Source organism: Oncorhynchus tshawytscha, linkage group LG16 (assembly GCF_018296145.1).
Source record: "Oncorhynchus tshawytscha isolate Ot180627B linkage group LG16, Otsh_v2.0, whole genome shotgun sequence".
NCBI lineage: Eukaryota > Metazoa > Chordata > Actinopteri > Salmoniformes > Salmonidae > Oncorhynchus > Oncorhynchus tshawytscha.
Genome location: NC_056444.1, coordinates 29,229,327 through 29,246,040, shown reverse-complemented (window position 1 = coordinate 29,246,040; position 16,714 = coordinate 29,229,327). Strand labels below are relative to the sequence as shown.

Below are 16,714 nucleotides of genomic sequence, written 5' to 3'. Positions count from 1 at the left end.
ACAGCCCGCTTGGAGTTTGCCAAAGGGGAAACTAAAGACTCTCAGACCATGAAAAACAAGATTCTCTGGTCTGATGGAACCAAAATTAAACTTGCTGGCATGAAGGCCAAAGATCACATCTGGAAGAAGACTGGCACCGTCACTGCGGTGAAGCATGATTTTAGAATAAGGTTGTAACAAAATGTGGAAAATTGTGCGGACTTCGAAAGTCGTGTTAGTATATTTTCTAACAAGTATCCCCCCAGAACAATACAAGCAATATTTTAGTTCTGGGTGACCAAGATTACTGTACGATGGACCGAGCTACAGCTAGAAAACTCTCTCCTTACACAGTTCATATTAAAACACGGAACAGAGAAAATGTCTAATATACTGAATTCATATAAAACCATGATTTCTACAGAGTACATGTAAAAAAAAAAAAGAAGACTAGATACAGTTACAGCTAGCCTCTCTACAGAGTACATATTAAAACACTACAATATACATTCTCTCCATCTTTCTCACTCTTTATTCCACTCTTTCTAATACTCTCTTTCTCGCTGTCTTTCTCCCTCTACTCCACGATGCAAGCAGAGCAAGCCGTGCCAGCGACTGCCACCTCGCCACACCATTTGTGAAATTATTCAAATGAGGCTATTGTTTAGTTGTTTAATGACTTGAATGTCTTGACAGACAAAACGGAACACGGTTAGATTATTCATTAACAATCTCTCCCTAATCTCTCTCTCTCCCTCCCTCTCTTTCTCTCCCATTTATTCCCTATACCCCTCCCTCTCCACCCTTCCCCCTCTACCTCTTTAGCATCTTATGCATTATGAAAAGCCAAGCCATTAATGGATGTGTTCCCCTCTTGTGATGCGCAGAACATTACAACCACTCAGAGGAAGGGGACACTTGACAGGCCGGCAGACATAGAGCAGCTCCTGTAATCACATAACATCATGTCCCTACACACACACAACCATGTTACTACCGTCCATGTGGGCATGTTCTATTAAACACTGACGGGAGACACACACACACACACACACAACCATGTTACTACCGTCCATGTGGGGAGACACACACACACACACACAACCATGTTACTACCGTCCATGTGGGGAGACACACACACACACACAACCATGTTACTACCGTCCATGTGGGCATGTTCTATTAAACACTGACGGGAGACACACACACACACACACAACCATGTTACTACCGTCCATGTGGGGAGACACACACACACACAACCATGTTACTACCGTCCATGTGGGGAGACACACACACACACACACAACCATGTTACTACTGTCCATGTGGGGAGACACACACACACACAACCATGTTACTACCGTCCATGTGGGGGACACACACACACACACAACCATGTTACTACCGTCCATGTGGGGGAGACACACACACAACCATGTTACTACCGTCCATGTGGGGAGACACACACACACAACCATGTTACTACCGTCCATGTGGGGAGACACACACACACCATGTTACTACCGTCCATGTGGGGAGACACACACACACCATGTTACTACTGTCCATGTGGGAGACACAACCATGTTACTACCGTCCACACACACAACCATGTTACTACTGTCCATGTGGGGAGACACACACACACACACAACCATGTTACTACTGTCCATGTGGGGAGACACACACACACACACACACAACCATGTTACTACCGTCCATGTGGGGAGACACACACACACAACCATGTTACTACCGTCCATGTGGGGAGACACACACACACAACCATGTTACTACCGTCCATGTGGGGAGACACACACACACAACCATGTTACTACCGTCCATGTGGGGAGACACACACACAACCATGTTACTACCGTCCATGTGGGGAGACACACACACACCATGACACACACACACACACAACCATGTTACTACTGTCCATGTGGGGAGACACACACACACACACACACACACACAACCATGTTACTACCGTCCATGTGGGGAGACACACACACACACACAACCATGTTACTACTGTCCATGTGGGGAGACACACACACACACACAACCATGTTACTACTGTCCATGTGGGGAGACACACACACACACACAACCATGTTACTACCGTCCATGTGGGGAGACACACACACACCATGTTACTACCGTCCATGTGGGGAGACACACACACACACACAACCATGTTACTACCGTCCATGTGGGGAGACACACACACACACACAACCATGTTACTACTGTCCATGTGGGGAGACACACACACACACACAACCATGTTACTACCGTCCATGTGGGGAGACACACACACACACAACCATGTTACTACCGTCCATGTGGGGAGACACACACACACAACCATGTTACTACCGTCCATGTGGGGAGACACACACACACCATGTTACTACCGTCCATGTGGGGAGACACACACACACAACCATGTTACTACCGTCCATGTGGGGAGACACACACACACAACCATGTTACTACCGTCCATGTGGGGAGACACACACACACAACCATGTTACTACCGTCCATGTGGGCATGTTCTATTAAACACTGACCGGAGACACACACACACAGGAGTGGAGAAACACTAGGGCCATTGTATATGTTTCCCTTCTCTTTGAGTCACATGAATACATTATCTTGGAGATCCTGGAGATGGATATTAGATGGAGGGAAAGAGGGGGGATAAGAGGGAACGAGATAAGATGAGGTGAGGGAAAGAGAGGAGAGGGGTGGTTTGGAATGGAGAGCTAGGCTAATTCCTGTGGTGCAAACATCCTTTCCTTTATCGGAGAACGCCATGTGGCACCAACTCACACACACACACACATACATACAGAAGGAGAGAGAAACAACTTTCATTTTCACTGTGAAGCCTCTCTTTCTATGACTGGCTGTCAACCTCAACCTGAAGTTAAGCTTCACACCCAATCCTCTCAGTCCTCCAATGCAAGCAGAGAAATCATTTCCCCTGGTGTGATTGGTTTTCACTGTGCAGTCATGACAACAGCTTCCCAACAGATAAAAAAATCCTTAAACTGATTAAGCACCTCTGTACGTATGTGTGTCAGTCGTAGGCTTGGGCGATATACCATTTATAACGGAGTATTTCGAAATACCAACGGTATGATTTTCAATGCCGTTTAATGTGTCAAATACATTTTATCCAGCTCAGGGCTCAGCTATGTATTGGTTTCCTAACTAAGTGACTAGATGTCCGGATCAAGCTTCTTGGATACAGCAGAGACATTCAATCCCCTCCTGGATCAAGATCCCTGTGCCTAAATAGTTTTGTGTGTAAAAAAAGAAATACATTAAGTGAAATAGCACTCCTTGTGTGCACTTCCGGTAATACTGTATTCCCCGGTATGGTACAGAAATGGTATGAAGGTAAGAACATATAGATGCAGCCCATCCCTAGTCAGACGTGCTTTTAAATACATGTGTATTGGATTCTTTGTTATTTAAATACTTGAGTATTTGAGTATGTTCAAATTAGTGTCCGAATCAACTACTTCCATTGGAAGTATTATCATATAATTTAATTTAAATAGCCTTGAATTTGAAATTATATTCAAATACTTCATTCCAAATAGATTATTTCAAATACATGGGAGTATTTATTTGTATTTCAAAATCCATGCCAATGCTTTCCAAGTGTTTTTCCAAATTTCTTTCAACGTATTTTTAAATAAAAAAATATCTGAATACCTACTTCGATATATATGTGAAAGTTATTCAAATAATTGAAATACTATTTGAACCCAGGTCTGTGTGTGTGTGTGTGTGTGTGTGTGTGTGTGTGTGTGTGTGTGTGTGTGTGTGTGTGTACCCAAACACCCTCTCACATACAGCAGTAATTCTAATCTATAGACCAGCTTTAAGTGATACAGTCTACTGTGTTCTCACCCCTTCTCTGCCTCTCCCCACTTATTCTGTGTTATCTGTAGCTGTCTCTCTTGTCTGCCCTCTTCTGTAGCAGTCTGCCCTCCTCTGTTGCCGTCTCTCTCGTCTGCCCTCTGTTGCTATCTCTTAGTATTCTATGTTGGTGTCTCTTGTCTGCCCTCTTCTGTTGCTGTCCCTTCTGTCTGCCCTCTTCTGTTGCTGTCTCTTAGTATTCTATGTTGCTGTCTCTTGTCTGCCCTCTTCTGTTGCTGTCTCTCTTGTCTGCCCTCTTTGGTTGCTGTCTCTCTTGTCTGCCCTCTTCGGTTGCTGTCTCTCTTGTCTGCCCTCTTCGGTTGCTGTCTCTCTTGTCTGCCCTCTTCGGTTGCTGTCTCTCTTGTCTGCCCTCTTCGGTTGCTGTCTCTCTTGTCTGCCCTCTTCGGTTGCTGTCTCTCTTGTCTGCCCTCTTCGGTTGCTGTCTCTCTTGTCTGCCCTCTTCGGTTGCTGTCTCTCTTGTCTGCCCTCTTTTGTTGCTGTCTCTTAGTATTCTATGTTGGTGTCTCTTGTCTTCCCTCCTCTCTCATCCTGTCCTGGTTAAAACAAGTGTAAAAGTAAACAATTGCTTTAATAGTAATTTCACAGGCCTTTTCACCTCACATGCAAATACTTTGTAAACCATGTTTAACTCTTTCACTTTCTCCCATTTCACCTGTTATAATTATATAATTGTTATAAAGTAGCTGGCACAATAAATGTGTTTTTGTTTTAACTTGGTAGCTAGCTGGCTAACAAGTCAGCTTACATAATGTTATACCAGTCTGCTGAGAGCTAATGTTGGCTAGGTAGCTAACAAACAAACAAACAAATAAACAAGGAAAGCTAGTTAGCTATATTTTGCCACGTAAGGTTTTTCATATAAGGCTGAAATCATCATGTGTAAACTGCTTATCTAGACACTTGCGTGTAATCGGATCACAAACATGCACAAATAAGATTGCGAACGTCCTGGCTGCTTCGATAACCAGTTAAAGTTGCCTAGCTAGGTAATGTTAGCCAATGTAAGACTAATGTTAGTCAACGTAAGACTGAACAATAGCTAATGTGTATGGCCAGCTCATGCACCACAATATATCATACTTTCTTACAAAACATAGCTAGTTAACGTTAGTTACATTCACTTTAAAACCACCCAACTTTGGGAAACTGCCACGCTGCTCAAGTTCATTTGAACATTTGCACAGACCAAGCTACGGTAAGACGAGGTAGCCAGATTTCAGACAAGAAAAACACTGCAGTTAGCTACGCTATAGTTCCTCAACTAAGAACGACCAAGACCACAACACAAACCATAGCCGAGAAAACAAATTGCTTAGTTAAAACCTCTTGAAACTAGTGGGCACTATTTTTATTTTTGGAAAAATAACGTTCCCAAATTAAACCGCCTATTTCTCAAGGACCAGATGCTAGAATATGCATATAATTGACAGCTTATGATAGAAAACACTCTAAAGTTTCCAAAACTGTCAAAATATTGTCTGTGTGTATAACAGAACTGACATTGCAGGCGAAAGCCTAAGAAAAATCCAATCAGGAAGTGACTCATGTTTTGAAACCGTTGTGTTCCTATGCCCCCCTATTGGCCACTGAAAGGGATATCAACCAGATTCCTTTTTCTACGTATTCCCTAAGATGTCTACATTATTGTGATGTAGTTTCACGCCTTTATGTTGAAGAATGTGCGTAAACGACTACATTGCGTAAGTGGCCAGCTGAGGGCTCTCAGAGTGATTCTTGCGTAAAAGACAGAGGTAGTAATTTTTCCTCCCGCTCCTACTGAAATGCCAATTGTCCCGGTTGATATATTATCAAATAGATATTTGGAAAAACACCTTGAGGATTGATTATAAAAAAACGTTTGCCATGTTTCTGTCGATATTATGGATATAATTAGAATTTTTTTCCCGGCGTTGTCGTGCAAGGCACTTCAGAGGGTAGTGCGTACGGCCCAGTACATCACTGGGGCAAAGCAGCCTACCATCCAGGACCTCTACACCAGGCGGTGTCAGAGGAAGGCCCTAAAAATTGTCAAAGATGCGAGCCATAGACTGTTCTCTCTACTACCGCATGGCAAGCGGTACCAGAGTGCCAAGTCTAGGATAAAAAGGCTTCTCAACAGTTTTTACCCCCAAGCCATAAGACTCCTGAACAGGTAACCAAATGGTTACCCTGACTATTTGCATTGTGTGCCCCCCCCAATCCTGCTTTTACGCTGCTGCTACTCTCTGTTTATCATATATGCATAGTCACTGTAACTATACATTCATGTACATAGTACCTAAATTGGCCCGACCAACCAGTGCTCCCGCACATTGGCTAACCGGGCTATCTGCATTGTGTCCCACCACCCGCCAACCCCTCTTTTTACGCTTCTGCTACTCTCTGTTCATCATATATGCAGAGTCACATTAACGATACCTACATGTACATACTACCTCAATAAGCCTGACTAACAGGTGTCTGTATATAGCCTTGCTACTCTTTTTTCAAATGTCTTTTTACTGTTGTTTTATTTCTTAACTTACCTACACACACACACACACACACACACACACACACATACCTTTGTTTCCTCACCATTGGTTAAAGCCTGTAAGTAAACATTTCACTGTAAGGTCTACACCTGTTGTATTCGGCGCAGGTGACAAATATACTGATTTGATTTGACACTGTTCAATCTAACTGAAAACAAAACACATTTTCAGCATTTTCATCCATTTCTGCACTTTTGTTATCATTTCCACACTGTGCCCCACAGAGCTGCACAATATAGATTAAACATCTAGGCCTAGTTTTAAAAAAATATATATATTTATCCGTTATTTTACCAGGTAAGTTGACTGAGAACACGTTCTCATTTGCAGCAACGACCTGGGGAATAGTTACAGGAGAGAGGAGGGGGATGAATGAGCCAATTGTAAACTGGGGATTATTAGGTGACCGTGATGGTTTGAGGGCCAGATTGGGAATTTAGCCAGGACACCGGGGTTAACACCCCTACTCTTACAATAAGTGCCATGGGATCTTTAATGACCTCAGAGAGTCAGGACACCCATTTAACGTCCCTTCCAAAAGACGGCACCCTACACAGGGCAGTGTCCCCTATCACTGCCATGGGGCATTGGGACATTTTTATTTGTTTTTTTGTTTGTTTTAGACCAGAGGAAAGAGTGCCTCCTACTGGCCCTCCAACACCACTTCCAGCAGCATCTGGTCTCCCATCCAGGAACTGACCAGGACCAACCCTGCTTAGCTTCAGAAGAAAGCCAGCAGTGGTATGCAGGGTGGTATGCTGCTGTCTAGTTAATTGGTGAACTGCTGGAATCATGGAAAAATAATGATTAATCTAATTCTATAGTTGGAATATAGTTAGCAGCACCTTGAATACATTGTTTGACGTGACAACGAATGAATAAGCCAGGGAGAAATTATTGACAGGGTAGGAGCCAAAGTGTTGGTCAGTGTTTCCACAGTACCCTAATTAGATGTTACATTACATGTTTTCTTACCTCATGTAGCTAGCTAACATATTCTTGCTTAGCCTATTCCTCTCCGATGTGGACGGTACCGGTACACAAACAACATCCTTATCTAGCCATACAACAGAACTGGTACCAGACTGCTTTAGCTAGCTAAGTTTGCTCTGACTTAGCTGGTTAGCTAGCTTGCTAAATGTACTAACTAGCGATTAGTGGTTAACATTATTTATTTTGTCTAGAACTTTGGCTAGAATTTGGCTCAGAAAAGACAAACTAGCAGACACTAGTTTGCAGACAGTAAAATACACAAACTAAATCTAATTATAGAACACTTGTAGAAAGCAGCATCGTTGTCACCAACATCGTCCTGCATCTGACCATGCAGTCTGAACGGCAAGAAAGTTTTGTTCAAGTCCAGTGCTACCACACCTGATTCTATGACTCAGCTGTTTATCAAGACCTCAGCTGTTCATTGAGACCATGAATAGTAGAATCCAGTGTGGTAAAACTGGGCTTGAACAAAAAAGCTTGCATAAACCTGTACCTTGTCAAGAGAAAATTGTGGCCATCCCTGAATTGTATTTACAAAGCTGACTATATACGAGGAATGTACATTTAGTTGTAAATTGTATATATAGCCCTAACCCATAACACACCTTTGTTTACAGGTAATGTAGGACAAGGCCTTTCTTCAATAAACTTTAAGGTACATGTTCATGTAAATAGTTAATGGGTGCATGTTGATTATTTGTGTATTTTACAGTAGCTTGCTCAATTGTCTTAAGAGAGATCAGGGGAGGGCCTCCTGAGTGGTGCAGTGGTCTAAGGCACTGCATCTCATTCCAGGATGTGTCCAAGTCCAAGTCCAGGCTCTGTCGCAGTCGGCCGCGACCGGAAGGCCCATGGGGCAGCGCACAATTGGCCCAGTGGGTTCGGGGAGGGTTTAGCCTGCTGGGACGTTCTTGCCCCATCGCACTCTAGCGACTCCTGTGGCGGGCCGGGCGCAATGCACGGTGACACGGTCGCCGGGTGTACAGTGTTTCCTCCGACACATTGGTGTGGCTGGCTTCCGGGTTAAGCATGCATTGTGTGAAGAAGCAGTGTGGCTTGCCTGAGTTGTGTTTTGGAGGACGCACGGCTCCCAACCTTCGCCTGTACGGGAGATGAAGCATTGAGACAAGACTGTAACTACCAATTGGATACCACGAAATTGTGGAGAAAAAGGGGTCAAATAAAAAAAGATCAGGGGAACATTTTCCAGTTTACTCCATATTGGCTTAAATCTTCTTCTTTTTTTGCTTCCCTCAGGAAAATCTGCTGTTAATGTCAAATAAACACTAACGACTGCATTATTTTTGATGCCATTTGTCATTATTGTTCACCTTTACTGAACGTTTATTGCTGTGTTATAATGTTGCATAATCACCTTCCGATGTACAAAAACATATGTTTAAAGTGAGAATAGGCATTGGTCTGAAGCTGAAAAAGGAAGGAAATTCACGAGCACCACAATGCCTATTTCACCCATGCACACTTAAACAGCTTAGCTAACCCCGGCATTCTGCAGCGATACGCCATCCCATTTGGTTTGAGCTTAGTGGGACTATCATTTGTTTTTCAACAGGACAATGACCCAACACACCTCCAGGCTGTGTAAGGGCTATTTGACCAAGAAGGAGAGTGATGGAGTGCTGCATCAGAAGATCTGGCTTACACAATCACACGACCTTAACGCAATTGAGATTGTTTGGGATGAATTGGACCGCAGATTGAAGGAAAAGCAGCCAACAAGTGCTCAGCATATGTGGGAACTCCTTCAAGACTGTTGGAAAAGCATTCCAGGTGAAGCTGGTTGAGAGAATTCCAAGTGTGCAAAGCTGTCATCAACACAAAGGGTGGCTACTTTGAAGAATCTCAAATATATTTTGATTGAACACTTTTTGTTACTATATGTGTTATTTCATAGTTTTGATGACTACAATGTATACAATTGTAAAATAAAGAAAAACCCTGGAATGAGTCGGTGTCCAAACTTTTGACTGGTACTGTGTGTTTATATATTAGGGATGCACATTATATGGGGGAACATATTGGAATCGGATGATATTAGCTAAAAATGGCAACATCGGGATCAGCACAATGTCTAGTTTAACGCCGATGTGAAAAACCGATGTCAAAGATGACATGCATACCTATATAAACGTAGGTAGATGACGTAATGATGCCATGTAAAAGTTTGTGCAACAAGTGCAACACAGCATTCCTAACCTAGCCCACAATGTATGCTGTGTGGATCGAGCAGTCAACAAGTCGAGCAGTCATTTGAAGTAAGAACATTTCAGCGAGACAACTCAAAGGCGAAATCCATTAACGCCAAGATAATGGAATTCATTGCCCTTGAAAATCAACCGTTCACTGTCGTGGGTGATGTTGGCTTTCGCGACTAGTCGAGCACCGGTACACACTAACGTTACCAAGAGCGCTACTGTTCAGATGTTGAACAGTAATTAAAGCTATTAAACAGTAATAGCTTCACTGCTATTAGCTTCACGATATATTATATTATGTTATGATATATTATGGAATGGCTTTTGGGTCTTTGCGTGTCAAAAAATATACGTCAAATAACACTATTTGACGTGTTAAATTAGCCTTTAATTTGACCGCCAAATAACCCAGTTCTATTAAAGAATGTTGTGTGCTCTGAATTTGCACGTGCAAGCCAAGTGCCACCACTACTATCAGTAGCACTGTCAAAGCTGTACAAAAAATTCTGTAAAAAAGCAAAAACAGGCCACAAAAGATGTGTTTACAATACTGGATTATTTGTTCAACCAGAACTTCTGGGGTAGATAGCTAGCTTTAGCTTGCTACCTAGATAGCACCAATACAACCAGCCTGAAAACAATGACCAGTATAAACTGCAGTCATTTTCACAATTCTTAGCAATGATTTAGGAATCATGGTGAGTAAGTATTATCTAGGTAGCCACTTGTTGTTCGCCTAGTGAAATTTAACTTCAGTTCATGAAAATAAATAGCTAGCCAGCTACTTAACCCTGTTGCCCAAAGCTAGCGTTATAAGCAGCTAGCTAGCTTCATCTGGCTAGTGAGGCCCGACCTGACCGGGTTATGTGCTGTGAAGCTAGCCACTGCAAGGATTAGGAACAATACAGGATTTTGCAGTTTGCCTTCAAAATAAAAGTACCTCTTTGAAAGTGATGCAGAAGGTTACAATTGGTAGAATCATGCCACATTTAGACTAGATGATGTTAAACAAGGTTGGAATGTGAAACAATGAAATGGGGTATCAGTCTACTCGGTGACACACACAGAACACAACTTGTGAAGAGTTTACGCAAATATTAGCGTTGTAGCTCTTATCGCAGGACTGTGACAGTGTGAAATCAGCTCCCCAGTCAGCCTATTGTGTGTATTGACATTCATATTGCAATGTACAGCCTTCCCTAAGGATTGGTGGAAAATGAAATGGGGTGTCAGTCTACTCAATACCCAATATATTTTTTCCCAACATCCTCCTCAGAGTTATCAGACTCCAAAACATCCACACATAATTGTTTTTCCTCTGGAATAGTTTCCAATACACATAGGTTGACAATAAATGTGGCTCAATTCACAGTTATTTCAGAGTCCTGCAATAAGAGCTACAATGCTAATGTTCTCTGGGTGTCACTGACTAGACTGATACCCCATGTCATTGATCCACAATCCATAGGTAAGGCTGTACAGTGAAATAAGTATGCCCCCAATGCAATTCTAAAGTATAGTACATCCAGTGGGATTTCAACAGATTTGTCAAATTAACAAATTGTCTATCGTTGAATTTAAACCTCATTTAGCATGATCTATTCAATTATTGTACAATTCTACGATTTGTATTAATTTGCGTCAGCAAAGGCTAACCGCAAAGTCCACTATTGTGGATAAAACGTATTGTGACTAGCTTCACATAGATGGGTCCGACCACCAATCAAATAAGAACTGTCTTATAAATTAGGGTTATTTTAGATGACCCCTAGCTATATAATTAGCTAGCTAACTATAGCTACTGAAACAGATGTCGTTTGGCTATGTTTTTGGGGAAGACCAAGCTAGCTAGCTTTTTTTATGATCAGAACTGTAGGTGCACGAGACAACTTTACCAGCATCATAGCATACGTATCAATGAATCGTTGTGACATATGAAATACGAGTGATAGTGTAGTCAATGTGTCATAACTAAGTAAAACATGTATGAACGCGTTAAATTATTATGAGACGCGCAGTCATATTTAGGTCCTGATTTGTCAACAAGCTTGTTTGAATGATATCTGTGAGTATAACAGAACTCATATGGCAGGCGAAAACCTGAGAAAAAATCCAACCAGGAAGTGGGAAATCTGGGGTTTGTAGTTTTTCAAGTCATTGCCTATTGAATATACAGTGTCTATGGCGTCATATTGCACTTCCTAAGGCTTCCACTAGATGTCAACAGTCTTTAGAACCTTGTTTGATGCTTCTACTGTGAAGGAGGGGGTAATGGGAGCTGAATGAGTCAGAGGTCTGCCAGAGTGGGATGAGCTAATCACGCGCTCTCACATGGGAGCGATGTTCAATCGCATTTCTACAGACAAAGGAATTCTCCGGTTGAAACATTATTGAAGATTTATGTTAAAAACAACCTAAAGATTGATTCTATACTTCGTTTGACATGTTTCTGCGGACTGTAATATGACTTTTTGTCTGAACTTTTGCCTGGACCTGAAAGCGCGTCGTGAGTTTTGACTGTGTACTAAACGAGCGAACAAAAAGGAGGTATTTGGACATAAATGGACTTTTATTGTGGAACTGGGATTCCTGGGAGTGCATTCTGATCAAGATCATCAAAGGTAAGTTAATATTTATAATGCTATTTCTGACTTTGTTGACTCCACAACATGGAGGATATCTGTATGGCTTGTTTTGATGTCTGAGCGCTGTACTCAAATTATTGCACGGTGTGCTTTTCGGTAAAGCTTTTTGAAATCTGACACAGCGGTTGCAATAAGGAGAAGTGGATCTAAAATTCCAATGCTATCACTTGTATCTTTTAGCAATGTTTATTATGAGTATTTCTGTAAATTGATGTGGCTCTCTGCAAAATCACAGGATGTTTTGGAACTACTGAACGTAACGTGCCAATGTAAACAGATTTTTGGATATAAATATGAACTTTATCGAACAAAACATACATGCATTGTGTAACAGGAAGTGTCATCTGATGAAGATCATCAAAGGTTGGTGATTAATTTTCTCTCTATTTCTGCTTTCTGTGACTCCTCTCTTTGGCTGGAAAAATGGCTGTGTTTTTCTGTGACTAGGACACTGTGGCTAGATTTACAACAGGTTTATCTTTAAAATGGTGAAATACTTGTATGTTAGCCTCCCGGGTGGCGCAGTGGTTATGAGTGTCATCTGATGAAGATCATCAAAGGTTGGTGATTAATTTTCTCTCTATTTCTGCTTTCTGTGACTCCTCTCTTTGGCTGGAAAAATGGCTGTGTTTTTCTGTGACTAGGACACTGTGGCTAGATTTACAACAGGTTTATCTTTAAAATGGTGAAATACTTGTATGTTAGCCTCCCGGGTGGCGCAGTGGTTATGAGTGTCATCTGATGAAGATCATCAAAGGTTGGTGATTAATTTTCTCTCTATTTCTGCTTTCTGTGACTCCTCTCTTTGGCTGGAAAAATGGCTGTGTTTTTCTGTGACTAGGACACTGTGGCTAGATTTACAACAGGTTTATCTTTAAAATGGTGAAATACTTGTATGTTAGCCTCCCGGGTGGCGCAGTGGTTAAGGGCGCTGTACTGCAGCGCCAGCTGTGCCACCAAAGACTCTGGGTTTGTCCCCAGGCTCTGTCGTAACCGGCAGCGCCCGGGAGGTCCGTGGGGCGACGCACAATTGGCCTAGCGTCGTCCGGGTTAGGGAGGGTTTGGCCGGTAGGGATATCCTTGTCTCATCGCACACCAGCGACTCCTGTGGCAGGCCGGGCGCAGTGCATGCTAACCAAGGTTGCTAGGTGCACGGTGTTTCCTCCCACACATTGGTGCGGCTGGCTTCCGGGTTGGATGCGCGCTGTGTTAAGAAGCAGTGCGGCTTGGTTGGGTTGTGTATCGGAGGACGCATGACTTTCAACCTTCGTCACTCCCGAGCCCGTACGGGAGTTGTAGCGATGAGACAAGATAGTTGCTACTAAACAATTGGATACCACGAAATTGGGGAGAAAAGGGGTCAAAAATAAATAAATAAATAAATAAAATGTAAAAAATACTTGTATGTTTGAGGAATTTTAATTATGGGATTTCTATTTGTTTTTTATTTGGCGCCCTGCACTTTCACTGGCTGTTGTTGAGGTGGGACGCTACCGTCCCGAATATCCCAGAGGTTAAACAGCTTGGAAAATTCCAGAAAATTATGTCATGGCTTTAGAAGCTTCTGACAGGCTAAATGACATCATTTGAGTCAATTGGAGTTGTACCTGTGGATGTATTTCAAGGCCTACCTTCAAACTCAGTGCCTCTTTGCGTAACATCATGGGAAAATAAAAATAAATCAGCCAAAATAAATCAGCCAAGAGACCTCCCCAAGTCTGGAGCAATTTCCAAACGCCTGAAGGTACCACGTTCATCTGTATAAACAATAGTATGCGAGTATAAACACCATGGGACCACACAGCCGTCTCCTAGAGATGAACGTACTTTGGTGCGAAAAGTCCAAATCAATCCCAGAACAACAGCAAAGCACCTTGTGAAGATGCTGGAGGAAACAGGTACAAAAGTATCTATATCCACAGTAAAACGAGTCTTATACCGACATAACCTGAAAGGCCACTCAGCATGAAAGAAGCCACTGGAGAAATGTCCTCTGGTCTGACGAAACAGAAATAGAACTGTTTGGTCATAATGACCATCGTTATGTTTGGAGGGAAAAGGGGGTGGCTTGCAAGTCGAAGAATACCGTCCCAACCGTGAAGCACGGGGGTGGCAGCATCATGTTGTGGGGGTGTTTTGCTGCAGGAGGGACTGGTGCACTTCACAAAATAGATGGCATAATGAGGAACAAAAATTATGTGGATATATTGAAGCAACATCTCAGACATCAGTCAGGAAGTTCAAGCGTGGTCACAAATGGGTCTTCCAAATGGACAATGACCCCAAGCAAAGTTACCAAAGTTGTGGCAAAATGGCTTAAGGACAACAAAGTCAAGATATTGGAGTGGCCATCACAAAGCCCTGACCTCAATCCTGTAGACAATTTGTGGGCAGAACTGAAAAAGCGTGTGCGAGCAAGGAGGCCTACAAACCTGCCTCAGTTACACCAGCTCTGTCAGGAGGAATGGGCCAAAATTCACCCAACATTGTGGGAAGCTTGTGTAAGGCTACCAGAAGCGTTTGACCCAAGTTAAACCATTTAACGGCAATGCTACCAAATACTATTTGAGTGTATGTAAACTTCTGACCCACTGGGAATTCTGACCCACTGGGAACCCAGCTAAAAACTGTTGTGCTAATTAAAGAAGCAATACAACTGGCCTTTAAGACTAGTTGAGAATCTGGAGTGTCAGCATATCTGGGTTTGATTACAGAATAGAAAGACTGGAAGGCCCAAGTGCACAACTGAGCAAGAGGACAAATACATTAGAGAGTCTAGTTTGAGAAACAGATGCCTCAAGCCAGCATCCCGGAGTCGCCTCTTCACTGTTGACGTTGAGACTGGTGTTTTGTGGGTACTATTTAATGAAGCTGCCAGTTGAGGACTTTTCAAAGGGCTCAGAGTTGGGCCAAAAACAAAAAAAGCCCAGGACTAATGACCCCACTGATAGGGAGAGGATAAGAGCAGTCGTCTGCCTACCTGTGTGAACTCTGACCTGGGCTGGGAGTGATGTCACAAGCCCCCCTCACCCCCACCCATCCCATGTATATCCTTCAGGATCCTTCCTCACTGGTCTTCACCGGACCTGAGAGAGATAGGGAGAGAAGAGAAAGATGTTAGATTTCTGCAAAGAAATACATCTTTAGACAGATTTGTTCCACTGTGAAGGCAAAATGCGTGTGTGAAACCGGGTCTCATGTGTACTTCAAGACAGATGTTAGCCCACTGAGCTAAAGCCTCAGGTATTAGCTCTGGATGCTCACACAAGTCTTCAAGTTTACTCATCACATAAGTATAGTCCAAAGAACCGCTTCTGTTATAAGTGTATTCTGCAGAAATGTGCTAAGATGAGAGAGAGAGAGAATGGTATTTGTGCATATTGGAAATGGATGGAGAGCAATTAGTAAGGAAGGCAAAAGAGGATAATGGATGAGAACATTCTGTATGTATCAGCTGTAATTGAGATCCACTGGAAATCTAGATGGAAGACACACCGCTAGGAGAATATTACTACCACTTGGAAAGCACACTGCTACAGTTTACAGTGCCTTCGGAAAGTATTCAGACCCCTAGACTTTTAACACATTTTGTAACGTTAAAGCCTTGTTCTACAATTGAATAAATAAATAAACATCCTCGGCCAACTACACATAGTACCCCATAATTACAAATCAAAAACGGGGTTTAAGAAATGTTTGCAAATGGATAAAAAAAAATGTAAAAAACTGAAATACCTTATTTACATAAGTATTCAGAACAATTGCTATGAAACTCGAAATTGAGCTCAAGTGCATCCTGTTTCCATTGATCATCCTTGAGATGTTCCTACAACTTGATTGTGGTAAATGGGGACCTTTACCTGTGGTAAATTCAATTGATTTGACACGATCTGGAAAGGCACAGACCTGTCTATATAAGGTCCCACAGTTGACAATGCCAGAGCAAAAACCGAGCCATGCGGTGGAAGGAATTGTCGGTAGAGCTCCGAGATACAGATCTGGGGAAGGATAGCAAAACATTTCTGCAGCATTGAAGGTCCCCAAGAACACAGTGGCCTCCATCATTCTTAAATGGAAGAAGTTTGGAACCACCAAGACTGGAGCTGGCCGCCCGGCCAAACTGAGCAAACGGGGGAGAAGGGCCTTGGTCAGGGAGGTGACCAAGAACCGGATGGTCACTCAGAGCTCTAGAGTCACATTCCAACAGGACAATGACCCAAAGAACACAGCCAAGAGGACGCAGGAGTGGCTTAAGGACAAGTCTCTTGATGTCCTTGAGTGGCACAGCCAGAGCCCGCCCGGGCTTGAACCCAATCAAACATCTCTGGAGAGACCTGAAAATAGCTGTGCAGCAACGCTCCCCATCCAACCTGACAGA

At 42.8% G+C, this 16,714-nt stretch overlaps 1 protein-coding gene across 5 annotated transcripts in view; it reads right to left on the bottom strand.

The window, feature by feature from the left end:
- The window catches only part of zmiz1a (zinc finger, MIZ-type containing 1a), a 265,059-nt gene that overhangs the window by 193,237 nt on the left and 55,108 nt on the right, over positions 1 to 16,714 (bottom strand). For all 5 annotated transcript variants that reach the window (XM_042299071.1, XM_042299067.1, XM_042299068.1 and 2 more), the window contains exon 2: positions 15,317 to 15,422. The gene's annotated coding sequence lies outside the window, so the exon portion shown is untranslated. The remainder of the gene's footprint in view (positions 1 to 15,316; positions 15,423 to 16,714) is intronic.